Source organism: Tupaia chinensis, unplaced genomic scaffold (genome assembly GCF_000334495.1).
Source record: "Tupaia chinensis unplaced genomic scaffold, TupChi_1.0 Scaffold000627_1, whole genome shotgun sequence".
NCBI classification, from domain to species: Eukaryota; Metazoa; Chordata; class Mammalia; order Scandentia; family Tupaiidae; genus Tupaia; species Tupaia belangeri.
Genome location: NW_006160147.1, coordinates 3,989,920 through 4,001,579, shown reverse-complemented (window position 1 = coordinate 4,001,579; position 11,660 = coordinate 3,989,920). Strand labels below are relative to the sequence as shown.

General features: G+C 44.6%; 1 pseudogene; it reads right to left on the bottom strand.

The window, feature by feature from the left end:
* Nucleotides 1-5,026: 5,026 nt before the first annotated feature.
* Nucleotides 5,027-5,380, bottom strand: LOC102472918 (V-type proton ATPase subunit G 1 pseudogene; annotated as a pseudogene).
* Between the last annotated feature and the right edge of the window lie 6,280 nt (nt 5,381-11,660).

Genomic DNA, 11,660 nt, shown 5'->3' with positions numbered 1-11,660 from the left:
GTGTGCACACACATGTGCCTGGTGTGTTTCTCAAGCTACTGTGTCCAGGATTTGAATCTCAGAATTAGTCATATGGAATCCAGCTGCCATCACCACCAGGCCACTGGCTGGCCCAGTTGTGTAAACTTGAACCTCCTGTTGGGGTGCACTAGTATCTCAGCGGTTTTAATTTGTATTCCCCTGGTGACAAATTCAGCTCGGTATCTCATCATATGCTTATTGGTTATTTGCATATCCTTTTGTGTGTGTGAAATGCCCCTTCAAGTCTTCTGCCTCTTTAAAATTGGGTTCTCAATGTCTTTGAGACTTGTGTAGGTGTTCTTGATAGATTCTGGATACGAGTCGGTGTCTGTATTGTGACCGTCTTCTCCTTGGCTGCATCTACGTTGTCTTTAGTTTTTTTTAGTCATGGTGATCCTGTGAGCAGGCATTATTACCCATATTTTATGGATCAGGAAACCAATGCACAGAAGGCGGAGGAACGTGCCCAAAGTCACACAACTAGCCAGTAGGGAAGCTGAGTTTTGAAACCAGGTCTCCTGACTCCGAAGTCCAAATCCTTTCCATAAAACCATTTGCCATTCACATTCAAGTGGGCCTAGGCCAAAGACACGTGCATGAGCTTGTAGCTCTTACATTTTCCCCAGAGGAACCACTATCCAACCAAGCCTTCCTGTCCCGTCTGTGTGCTGTCGAGAGTTTGAATCTAAGTACAGGACGTGCTATACGTGGAATGATGGAAAGAATCTGGACCTGGAGGTGAGACAGACTTGAACTTGGCTGATGGTCACACCCTTGGTTGTGCCGACTCAGGACAGCCCCCTCAATGTTGTAAGTCTAATTTTCATCGACTGTCAAACGTGAACGGTGGATTAAATGAGAACGTTTGCCTTGCTGTCCCTACTTCTTCATGGCCTTCCCTTCCTCTGGGGTCCTCTTGGGTTCAGTTTGGGTTCCTCTTGCCTGCCACTGTGTCTTGGATATTAGTTCTTACCCCAGAATTTTGTAAGTTCAAGGTGAGCGTAATTAAACGCATATTTTGTAGGAGAGGACTGTTCCTCTGCTGTTCTGGAATGAGGGTGGCACTTCAGTGTGTATGAGGTGGTTACTAGCAGTCCTCCACACCGTTAAGAAAATTACCAAGCACCGTGTACCATTCTGCCACCCCCTCTGCTCCTGACTGACCTTTCCTTTGGGGCTTGGATGAGCTATTCGTTCTGCTGGACTCCCCGCCCACTCAAGGCTGTCCCCACGGCCTGCCTTGTACCTCCCCATCTCCTCACTTACCTCCCTCCCTGCAGTGACCACTGGGGTGTCTGTAACTCGGACTGGCTCTCTGCTACTTGAGGAGGGAGGTTCGGTCACGCACGAATGCTTTTATCTCAGGAACATGGCACAGCAGCTGCCTGGCACATAGCAGCCATTCAGAAAATATTAGCTACACAAATATGTGTTTAACTGCTCTCACCTTGAACTTAGAAAACTCTGGGGTAAGAACTAATCTCCATAGAGGGTTTGTGAAAGATTACAATTTATCGATTTAATCATCGGATCTCAGACATGGCTATAGATCAGAATCTCCTGGAAACTTTTGCAGAATCTCTGGTTGGTAGAGTCTTGTGCTGGTATCTTGCAAAGACTCCTGGGGTTTTCTACTGTGCAGCTAAGGTCGGGAAAACCACTGCTCCAGAGACTCCACACGGGGGGACTGCCTGCATATCCTGTGCAATTAAGCCCGCCATGAAAGCGCCTTTATGAAATTATACTTGGGCTTCCTGTCTAATTTGAGTGACCCTAGGGGGTACCTATGTGACCAGTGTTGATGAAATTATAGGGAGACATTGCTGTCAATGGACCCCCTTTACAACAATGCACAGGAGAGATTTCTGCTGGGCACCAGCAAAAGCTGTGATCCTCTAGAGCAACCGGTTCATTTATCACATGGATGTCGGGAATCATTTAATTAACACTATTTCTTGAGTGTGTAGAGCCACGGGGAAGCCCCTGGTCAAAGCCATGGTCCATCTTTCTCACCAATACAGAATTTTACAGTACATTAACTGTATATTGACTTGGTTCCTCTTCATTGTCTGGTCTCTTTTCCTCACTTTCCCTCTTTTTCCATAATCATGCTTTTTAATTGAGATCATTCACATGCCATGAAATTCACCCCACTTTAAGTATATGATCCAGTGGAGTTTTGTCTATTCACCAGCGTGTGGCCATCACCACTGCATAATTCCAGATCTTTTCATCATCTTAAAAAGAAACTCCATTCCTGTCAGCAGCCCCTCCCCTGGCCTCTCCCCTTGGCTCGTTTTCTGTCTCTGTGGACTCGCCCATGCTGGACAGGAGAATGGAGGAGAAGGGACTGAGGCATGGTCGTCCTCCTGGGAGAGTGAGTTCTCACTTTCCATCTCACTGTCTCTCTCTGGCAAGTGCATGTACCTGACATCTCACGTGAACAGAATCGTGTGGTGTGTGGCTTTTTGTGTCTGGCTTCTTCCACTTAGCATGTTCTCAAGGTTGACTCATGGGGGCCAGATGGTGGCACTGTGGTGAAATGTGGCCCTCTCTGAGGCTGAGCCATGTGAGAGGTTCTCGGTGTGTGTCTGGAGACCTGAGTAAAGACCTGAGAAAGCGAGAAATCACTCTCCCGGGAGGATGGCCACGCCACAATCCCTTCTCCTTCATTCTCCTCCTGGGATTTTGGGCACACATACACATACGCCCAGCATGATCTTCAAGCCTCGGGGTCCAGGACTTGAACCATGGTCGGCCATGTGGGAATCTAGTGCCTTAACCATCATATCACCTGCTGACCCCTCTCATTTCTTTTAAAAAATATTTTCTATAAGTCACATGTGCTAGAGAGACAGAGAAAGGGAACATGAAAAGACACCCTCCGGGGGGGTGGGCATGCCACAATCCCTTCTCCTCCAGTCTCCTCTTGTGATTCTGGGCATGTATGCACATGTGCCCAGTGTGTTTTTTAAGCCACTGAGTTTGGGACTTGAACCATGCAGCTGGCCATGTAGAACCTAGTGCCATAAACACCAAGCCACCTGGGACCAGCACTTGGCATAATGGCTATGTCGCTGGACTCCCATGTAGCCAACTGCGATTCGAGTCCCAGACATGGTAGCTTAAACCCATGCCAGGCACATGTGTGTGCGTGCCCAAGATCCCAAGAGGAGAATGGAGGAGAAGGGATTGCGGTGTGACCATCCCCCCTGGGGGGTGATTTCTCGCTTTCTGTCTCCCTGTCTCTCTTTGTTTTTCTGGTGAGCACACACAACCTATAGCAAAAACCTTAAAAAAAAAAAAAAAACCAAGAATAAAAACACCAAGCCATCTGCTGGCCCTGTTCATTCCTTTTTTACGGCCGATTAATATTCCATTGTATAGATGTACCACATTTGTTTATCCATTTACCTGTTAATGGACACGCGAGTTTCCACTTTGTGGCCATTATGAATTATGCTGCTACGAATATTCATGTATGGGTTTTGTGTGAACACTCGTGGATATACACTGAGCGTTGATTTGCCAGGTCATACAGTAAGCCCATGCTCAACTAGTGAGATCTTTTCTTCATTTAAAAGCAACATTTTTGTCTTGTTGAACATATCTCTGTAAGACATCGCAAATCTCTTTCTGGAACAAGGCAGAATATAAGTAAATAAATAAATCACAAAGCACTCACAAGCCATCTGTTTAATAATCTGTGCTAGAATCTTGCCAGGTTCTATATCGAGCCGTTTGGTCTATAGTTTCCAGAAATACCTCCTGTCTCCTTGTGAAAATCAGAACATTTTCTCATGTCCAACGCCCTCGTGATTTACCTGGGTTGGTTTTTAGGCCTACCTGCGAAGTGCTCATACCTCTGGTGCCTAGTTCACCGGGAATTGGCCCCTAGCACTCACTTACAGTCATGAAAGCTCTTGCTGTCTACCTTCTCTCCTGTTTTGTGATGTACCTAATTGTTTTTATATTCCAGTAATTCATGCATATGGTTAAAAATAAACTAGAAGAGAAGAGTCTACAGTGTTGAGTCCCCTACTTCATCCCTCCCCAGTGCTAGTCTTGTCCAGAGGCAGCTGCTTCAACATTTTTTTAAAATTCTATCATCTAGTATTTTGATTAAAAGAAACTAAAAGCAGCCCAAACAATTACACTAGTAGCCACTGTCCTATCCTTTAGCCAGAAAGGACTACTTTAAGGTTGGCTGCCGCTTCACACAGGTTACGAGTACCTACTCACTACTTTTTCATAGATAAAGCCCCTGACTGTCAAGAAAGCAGTAGGGGAAAAAAAAATTTAATCCCTTTCTTCCTTCAAAGAATTTCCTTTGTAACTAGATCTAAGGAAGCAAAAGTTGGGGCCGGCAAGTGGCATGGTGGTTAAAGGCGCTGGACTCCCACATGGCCAACCACGGTTCAAGTCTCAGACCTGGTGGCTTGCTTTCTCACTTCCTCTCTCTCTCTCTCTCTCTGTCTCTCTCTGATCAAACTGAAAAAAAATAATAAATAAAGTTAAATAAAATAATTCTTTAAAAAAAAAGAAAGCAAAAGTTAACGTTGAGATATGTGCTGCTTGAGATAAAGGAATAGGAAAACAACATACACCCATTAAATTTTTAAGAAATATGAGGTAAAAAGATGAATTCTTTGTGTAAGTTCTTTTTTGTTTTTTAAAGAATAATTTTACTTAACTTTCATTTATTTACTTATTTATTTTAATTTTGACCAGAAAGGTACAGAACGAGAGAGAGAGAGAGAGAGAAAGTAAGCCACCAGGTCCGAGACTCGAACCGCAGTCGGCCACTTGCTGGCCCCTGGATAAGTTCTAAGTCTGTACAAAGAAGCTAGATTTGCTACTCTGCAAAAAGTGAAAGGACCTGCTATATAATGTACAGAAATAATTTAATGCCTTTCCCAAGAATATAACTGGAGCTCTGTAATCCTTCATATTCCACGAGGGCGTCTAAGACGCCAATCCATGGGAGAGGTACTTCCTTCTTCTCCTATCCATTTATGTGGTAGTTTTCATGGATTTCTGGCCAGTTGTCATAGACAAAGGTCAAGAGGTTATCCAAGACTTCATCCCAGATCTGTAGGAAATAGTTCTGGAGGATGATCCTCTTCTCCTGGGTCTCCTTCTCCACATCAGTGCTGCAACTACTGTGCGATCCCAGAGCCATGGCTTCCTTGGCCTTGAATTCTTTCTCCCCCTGCAGGCCGCACTGTTCACTTTCAGCCTGAGCTTCTTTGGCCTGCTTCAGCCTAGGTTCTTTTGCTTGCTGGCCTCGGACACCTTCTCGGTGGTCCACTTCTTGGGCCTACAGAAATTGCTGGATCCCTTGCCACTGGCTAGCCATGAAAGCAGCGAGTGACGCTAAGGTCCCCACGAGCGGCCTTACGTCGCCCCTTGGGATGACTGACCCGGTGGCCCACCTCTGCTTCAACCCTTTTAGGTCTTTATCCTGAAAGTAACTTCATAGCTCTACAGTGTACTGCGGTTCCTTGGCTTTCAAGGTTAAACAGCCTCTAGTGATTTATAAGTATGAAAAGTAAGGATTTATCATCATCCAAACTACCCTCCCATCACTCTTCTCCCAATATGCTTATGTAGGGATTAGCAGATGGCATAATGGTTATGTCCCTGGACTCCCATGCAGTCTACTGCAGTTCAGGTCCCAAGTCTTAAAAATTCACACTGGGCATGTGTGCGTGCATGACCAAGATCTCGAGAGGAGAATGGAGAAGGGATTGTGGCATAGCCAACCCTTCTGAGGGATGATTTCTCACTTTCTGTCTCTCTGTCTCTTCGGCGACTACACGTGTCCTATAGCAAAAAAAAAAAAAAAAAAAAAATCTATCTATCTATATGCTTATGTAGATGCTTTTATTTAGTTCTTCTAAATAAATTTTTAAAAATCTGTTAATTATTTTTGTTACTTTAAGTAACATATTCTTTGATTTTTATTCCACCACCAGCTATTTTTATTTCTTTTTCCCCATGAGTGTGTGAGTGTGAGAGAGAATAAGAGAGACAGAGACACAGGGTCTCTCACAGGACTCCATCCCTGATTTTAGCCAGTCCTGGATCATGGGCACCCACATCCTGCACACTCAGGGAGGTCTCTACACGTGTGGGTCAGCCTTGCAAAGTGTTTTGTTCCACCGTGCCGCCATCTGGTCCTGCTCCACCATCTGTTGATAGTGATTTTGACTCACCACTTTGTAGAATAAAGATACCATCACTCCTACCTTTCCTTTTTGGCTCCCCTTCCTAACTTTTGTCTACTGATTTTTATTTTTATTTATTTATTTTTTTAGGTTTTTGTGCATGCACTCACCAGAGAAAGAGACAGAGAGAGAGAAAGTGAAAAATCATCATCCCTGGGGAGGATGACCATGCCACAATCCCTTCTCCTCCATTCTTCTCTCAGGATCTTTTGTGGACATGCACGTACATGCACTCAACATGATTTTCTTTCTTTTCTTTTCTTTTCTTTTTTTTTTTTTTCTTTTTTAAGAGGAGTTTTTCCTATGGGGTATGTGCACTCGCCAGAGAGACAGAGAGACAGTAAGCAAGAAATCACCCCCTCAGGGGGGATGGCCATGCTACAATCCCTTCTCCTCCATTCTCCTCTCGGGATTTTGGGCACTTGTGCACACATGCCTGGCATGAGTTTTAAGTCGCAGGGTCCAGTACTCAAAACTGCAGTCAACTACGTGGAGTCCAACAACATAACCATTATGCCATCTGCTGGTATGCTCAGCATGATTTTCAAGTCACCAGGTTCGGGACTTGCATTGTGGTATCTTCCATGCAAGAGTCCAGCACTTCATCTACCATGCCACCTGCTGGCTGGAGCATTTACTTTAAATGCTCAATGTTGATACCACTTGTATTCTAGTTTTCTAACCATAATTAGATCTTCTGTGTTTTGCCTATAAGTTGGTTCTGTGAAGGATCTTCAAAAAGTTCATAAACAATGTCTACATGAAAGATTATGCATGGATTTCAAATTTTGTTTTAAAAACTTGTACATTAATTCCATTGCCCATGAACTTTTTATGGGGGGAGGGGTGGAGAGAGAGATTTTTTTCTATAGGGCGCATGTGCTTGCCAGAAAGACAGAGACAGAGAGAGAGAAAGCGAGAAATGCCCCCCCAGGTGGTATGGCCATACCACAATCCCTTCTCCTCCATTCTCCTCTCAGGATCTTGGGCACACATGCACACGTGCCTGGCGTGAGTTTAAGCCACTGGGCCTGGGACTCGAACCACAGTCGACTACATGGGAGTCCAGTGACATAGCCATTACACCAGCTGCTGGTCTTGTCCCATGAACTTTTTAAAGTCCTCTCGTAAGAATTGAAATGCAACAGTGTTTACATTTAGTGATAATATAAATACTATTTATTGTAGAGCCACACAATGTCCTGTAATTCATTTCCTTTCTTTCTTGCAGTTTTTCATAGTTTCCAATTGCCCTTTATTCCCCCCCTCCCCTTTTTCTTTTTTTCTCTTTACTGTGTGCCACTGTCATTCCCTCAAGTTTGTGTCCAATGCTTCAACACCTGCAGTACAGGTTCCCGTTTTCCTGGGGACCTGTCACAACCTCTGTCCTGTCACTCTCATTTGGGCTCTTGCTTTCCTGCCTCATAGCTGCCCTGGGACTTCTTCCTTTCCCTGTCACCCTGACCTTCTCTCTTTCTTTTCCTCCCCTCTTCCTTCCTCCCTCTGTCTCCTCCTCTGTTTCTTCTTTGTTTATACTCCTGGTTTTGTTTTGTTTATTTGTTTAAAAATTTTTCTAGAGGGTGCTTGCACGTACTAGAGAGAGACAGAGAGAGAAGGAGGGAGTGAGAAAGCACCTGCCACGAGGGAGGGTCATGTTGCAATCCTGTCTCCTCCATTTCTCCCTCTTCTTAGGAATTGGAGCACGTACACACACGTAACCAGCATGTTTTCCAAGTCGCCGAATCTGGGACTTGAACTATTTGTTTGTTTTAGAGATTTTTGCTATAGGGCATGTGCGCTTGTTGGAGAGACAGAAAGAGATAAAGACAGAAAGTGAGAAATCATCCTCCCCTCCAGGAGGGATAGTCACACTGCAATCCCTTTTCTATTTTCCTCTTATGATTTTGGGCATGCACACACACCTTTCTGGCGTGAATTTCAAGCCACTGGGTCCAGGATTCAAACCACAGTTGACCATGTGGGAGTCCAGCGCCTTAACCACTATTCCGCCTGCTGGCCCCAAACTGAATTGTTTTGAAAGTTTATTTTCTTTCCTCCATGAGTGTGTGAGAGAGAGATGGAGACAGAGACAGAAAGACAGCACCCCAGCAGGGTCCTCATGCCTCCACCACCCCCCTCCACTTCAGCCAATCCAGATCCTGGACACAGGCATGCCTTACAGCTTACTCAGGGAGGTCTCTGGACACGAACTGGAACCTTCTCATGTGGTTCAGCCTCAAAGAGCATCGCACCGTAATGCCATGCAAAGGCACCTCCCTATGCTCTTATTTCTGCTGCCCCATGTCTCAGAGCATTTCTCTGGAAGGAGCATGTGGAACAGATTTTCTGAGTCCCTGGTGTCTGAAAGGGTCATTGTTCGATCTGCACATAAGAATAGTAATTTGGGACCAGCAGTTGGCGTAATGGCTATGTCACTGGACTCCCATGTAGTCGATCGTGGTTCGAGTCCTGAACCCGGTGGCTTAAACTCATGCCAGGCACGTGTGTGTGCGTGCTCAAGATTCTGAGAGGAGAATGGAGGAGAAGGGATTGTGGCGTGGCCATACCCCCTGGGGGGTGATTTCTCGCTTTCTGTCTCTCTGTCTCTGTCTTTCTGGTGAGCTCATGCCCTATAGCAGAAACCTCTCAAAACAATAGTAATTAGGATGGATATAGAATTCTTGGCTGAAAATTGTTTTTGTCTCAGAATGTTGAAGACCTGTTTAAAATAATCATGTGGCCAATATGCCTCTTATATTTTTAGAGGTAGTCTTTTTTATATCTCCAAAGAAATGTTTAGGATCTGGATATTCTGTCATTCAGTTATTAGACTAATTCTCTCACCTTCCAACACTCTCCACTGAAATTTTAATTTTCATAATCCTCTCTTTAATTTCCAATAGCTCACACATTTTTTCTGATTCTCCTTTACTTTTATTTTTTTAATTTGCCAGAGGGCATGTGTGCTCACTGGAACACGGAGAGAAAGACAGAGAACACAGGAAGGCAAGAAAGCACCCCTCCATGGGCATGGGCATGGGCATGCCACAACCCTTTTCCTTCACTTCTTCCTCCTGCCGAAATTTTGGGTACACGTGTGAGCCAGGCTGTTTCTCACGTGGCCGGGTCTGGGACTTAACCTCACAGTTGGCTGTATGGGACCCAGGTGCCTGTATGGGACCTTCACTGCTGTGCCAGTGGCTGGCCGTGGGTGCAGATGTCTCTACATACTGACTTCCTTTTCTGTACGTACATACCTGGTGGTATGGGTGCTGGTCATAAGTAGTCCTAGTTTTAGCTCTTTGAGGACTCTCCATACCATTTTCTGCAATGGCTATACTCATTTACATCCTCACTCACAGTGTGGAGTCTTCTTTCCCCTCATTCAAGCTTGCATTTTTTATTTTATGTATTTGTTTATTTATTTACTCATTTTTGTCTTTTTGGTAATCGCCATTCTAGAGCCAGCTCTATGTCCTGGTGGTTAGGGCAGCCAGGCCCCACATGACCAGCCATGCAGTTCCCAGAAACTTGAGATCATGGCTTTAGAAACACTGTGGAGTGGAGCCGGCAAACGGTGTGGTGACTTCCTTTTTTTTTTGGAGAGGTTTTCTATAGGGCGTGTGCGCTTGCCAGACAGAGAGAGAGAGAGAGAGAAAGCGAGAAATCACACCCCCCAGGGGGGATAACCACACCACAATCTCTTTTCCTTCATTCTCCTCTCGGGATCTTGGGCACACATGCAGTGCGCCTGGCATGAGTTTAAGCCACTGGGTCTGGGACTCAAACTGTGGTTGGCTACATGGGAGTCCAGTGACAGCCATTGTGTCAACTGCTCATCCCGAGGTGTGGTGATTAAGGCACTGGACTCTCACAGGATTGAACACAGTTTGAGTCCTGGACCTAGAGACTTGCTTTCTTGCTTTCCCTCTTTGTCTCTCTCTGGTCAAATTTTAAAAAGTAATAATAATAACAAATAAAATTAAATAAATATTTTTTAAAAAAAGAAAGAAAGAGAAAAACCACACTGGATGCATGTACATGCACGTCCAAAATCCTGAAGGGATAAAAAATGGAGGAGATGAGGTCGTGACATGACCATTCCCCATGGGGAACAGGATGCTCCCTCTCTTTCTCTTTGTCTCTGGTGAGCATGTGTGCTCTCTAGCAAAAAGGCCTATCGCACAGTTCGAGTCCTGGATCTGGTGGCTTGAAATACCTGGTACGTGTGTGTGTTTGTGTGTGTCTGTCCAAGATCCTAAGAGGAGAATGGAGGACAGGGAATTGTGACATAGCCATCCCCCCTGGGGAGTACTCTTTCACTTTCTCCCTCTTTCTGTGTGTCTCTCTCTGGCTAGTGCACATGCCCTGTAGCATTTCTTTTTTTTATAAAGGAAAAGGCTACTAGCCAATCTAACTGGGATGAGATGATATCTCATTGTGGTTTTGATTTGCATTTCCCTAATGATTAGTGATGCTGAGGCATTTTTTATGTTTCTTGGCCCTTTCTATGTGTTCTTTTGAGAACTGTTTATTCAGATCATTTGCGTAATAATTGGGTTATTTGGTTTTTTGCTGCTGAAGTGTTTGATTTCCTTGTATAATCTGGTTATTAACGCTTGTCAGATGGGTAGTATGCAAATATTCTCTTCCATTCTGTGGGTTGTCTCTTTACTCTGTTGATTGTTCTCTTTGTTGTGCAGAGGCTTTTTGTCTGATATAACCCCATTTATCTATTGTTGCTTTTATTGTCTGTATTTTTGAGATTTTATTCAAGAACTCCTTGCTTATGCCAATGTCCTGAAGTGTTTCTTTTTTAAAAAAAGAATTATTTTATTTAACTTTTATTTATTTAATTTGACCAAAGAAGGAGAGAGAGAGAGAGAGCAAGAATCTAGGTTCAAGACTTGAACCACAGTCAGCCATGTGGGATTCCAGTGCCCTTAACTACCATGCCACCTGCCAGCCCCCTGAAGTGTCTCTCTTATGTCTTCTTTTAGTGGCTTCATAGTTTCAAGTTTTATGGTCAAGTAAGCAATCTGGAGTTTGTTTTTGTGTATGTTGAAAGATATAAGGTTAGCTTTATTCTTCTGCATATTGATGTCAAGTTTTCCCAGCACCATTTTGAACAGACTGTCTTTTCCTCAGTGTATGCTCTGGGTACCTCTTTCAAAAATCAATTGGCTGTCGGGAACCAGCAGTTAGCGTAATGGCTATGTCGCTGGATTCCCATGTAGTCGACCGCGGTTCGCGTCCTGGACCCGGTGGCTTAAAACTCACGCCGGGCACGTGTGCGTGCATGCCCAAGATCCAGAGAGGAGAATGGAGGAGAAGGGATTGCGGCGTGACCATCCCCCCTGGGGGGTGATTTCTCGCTTTCTGTCTCTATGTCTCTCTCTGTCTGTCTGG